The following is a 2,375-nucleotide window of genomic DNA, read 5'->3' on the forward strand; positions in this document are numbered from 1 at the left end:
AGATAAATGACGGAAAAACAGCCCGCTGTCAACGCAGCACGTCACCAAAATATCCGAGGGTTCCTGAACGCAGCACGTCACCAAAATATCCGAGGGTTCCTGAACGCAGCACGTCACCAAAATATCCGAGGGTTCCTGAACGCAGCACGTCACCAAAATATCCGAGGGTTCCTGAACGCAGCACGACGCTGACAGCTAAACAAGCCAACATGGCGGATGCGATCTAGGCAGCCAGAACAGAACACACCTTGGTGTTTTATGACCTGTTGTCAGCTGCCAGGAAGTCACCTGGGCAGGTAGGGGATCTCGGACCGGGACCAGGACGATATTTCTTCTGTTTTCTGGATGATATTCAGCTGAAGTCCGGCATGTTGGGGCTGGAAGGGAGTCAAGGAGACTTACCTGCTGGAGGGAAGTGACTCTGCTGGGTCCCCTCACCTGGACAAGTCTCCTGTCGGTCCCCTCACCTGGACAAGTCTCCTGTCGGTCCCCTCACCTGGACAAGTCTCCTGTCGCTCCCCTCACCTGGACAAGTCTCCTGTCGGTCCCCTCACCTGGACAAGTCTCTGCTGGATCCCCTCACCTGGAGACTAGGATGTCCCACAGGTAAGATGGGGCTTTATAGTCTGGTTATATATTATATATAGATATATCTGGTACTCCTGGAGTTATTAGCAGAAAAACAGACATTAAACCGGGACTAAGATGGTGAGGATGCATTTAAGCTCAAGATAAACGTAGTTTTCACCCAAACTGACTTTTACTCGCACTAAATAAAACAATGGAAACTATTTTAATATAAAAAAGAAGAAATAACAGTCTGTAATGTGGCATAAACTGCTGTCATTGAAAGCATCCTTTGTTTCCTGAAGGGGAGAAATGATACATCATGTATGTTGTCATCATGTAGAAACATGGCCTGACTGGACGGTCTGATGGGACACCAGTGGGTCAGATGGGATTTAACACAAAGAGATTCAAGCTGAGCAGTTGGGTGTTTGGTGGATCAGGGAATCTGCAATAAGAAGTCTGGTTTCTGGATGAAGACAGTCTGAAGAAACCAGACATAATTCTGATTTAAACAAAGTCTTTATTGAACAGAGAGCATCTTCCGCATCATGTGGGGGATCCACACACAGACACAGCTGTGGGGTTGGATTTATAGCCAGGAAGCAAAGAAATGATCCACATAAAGCCTCATTTACGGCTAAGTTTAGCTTCATACTGCAGATGATCAGACTGATGAGTCTTTTTCTTTAGTCTGATGGATCCAGCAGCTGAAGTTTGTCATTCTGGTAGCTGGAAAAGACAAGCATGTTATTTTCCACACATTTCTTCAGACAAACCACCATTGTTGTAAGACAAAGCAGGTATTTCATTATTATAAAAGTGACTCCCAGCTGTGACTCTGCAGTCGCTGGTTCTCTGCAGCTGCAACGGGAAAGTGAAAGTATCACTCAGGTACTGATCCTGCTCAATTTCCATAAATTTACCTGCAAGTCATATTTATTCATGTCTTACAGCTCTGAAGCCATTTGCAAACACACACGAGGAAAACATCACGTGTCGACAGAGTACTGATGTAAGAGCAGAAATACACGAGACTGTCAGATGAACATCTGTCCAGGTTACGATGAGACTGTCAGATGAACATCTGTCCAGGTTATACTGAGACTGTCAGATGAACATCTGTCCAGGTTATGATGAGACTGTCAGATGAACATCTGTCCAGGTTATGATGAGACTGTCAGATGAACATCTGTCCAGGTTATAATGAGACTGTCAGATGAACATCTGTCCAGGTTACGATGAGACTGTCAGATGAACATCTGTCCAGGTTACGATGAGACTGTCAGATGAACATCTGTCCAGGTTACGATGAGACTGTCAGATGAACATCTGTCCAGGTTACGATGAGACTGTCAGATGAACATCTGTCCAGGTTACGATGAGACTGTCAGATGAACATCTGTCCAGGTTATGATGAGACTGTCAGATGAACATCTGTCCAGGTTATACTGAGACTGTCAGATGAACATCTGTCCAGGTTATACTGAGACTGTCAGATGAACATCTGTCCAGGTTATGATGACACTGTCAGATGAACATCTGTCCAGGTTATAATGAGACTGTCAGATGAACATCTGTCCAGGTTACGATGAGACTGTCAGATGAACATCTGTCCAGGTTACGATGAGACTGTCAGATGAACATCTGTCCAGGTTATAATGAGACTGTCAGATGAACATCTGTCCAGGTTATAATGAGACTGTCAGATGAACATCTGTCCAGGTTACGATGAGACTGTCAGATGAACATCTGTCCAGGTTACGATGAGACTGTCAGATGAACATCTGTCCAGGTTACGATGAGAC

At 45.1% G+C, this 2,375-nt stretch overlaps 1 protein-coding gene across 1 annotated transcript in view; it reads left to right on the forward strand.

The window, feature by feature from the left end:
- The first annotated feature begins 200 nt into the window (after window positions 1–200).
- The window catches only part of dqx1 (DEAQ box RNA-dependent ATPase 1), a 40,560-nt gene continuing 38,385 nt past the window's right edge, over window positions 201–2,375 (forward strand). Inside the window, exon 1 of the mRNA XM_079257192.1 lies at window positions 201–606. The gene's annotated coding sequence lies outside the window, so the exon portion shown is untranslated. The remainder of the gene's footprint in view (window positions 607–2,375) is intronic.

This window comes from Telmatherina bonti (genome assembly GCF_933228915.1).
Source record: "Telmatherina bonti genome assembly, chromosome: 17".
NCBI classification, from domain to species: domain Eukaryota; kingdom Metazoa; phylum Chordata; class Actinopteri; order Atheriniformes; family Telmatherinidae; genus Telmatherina; species Telmatherina bonti.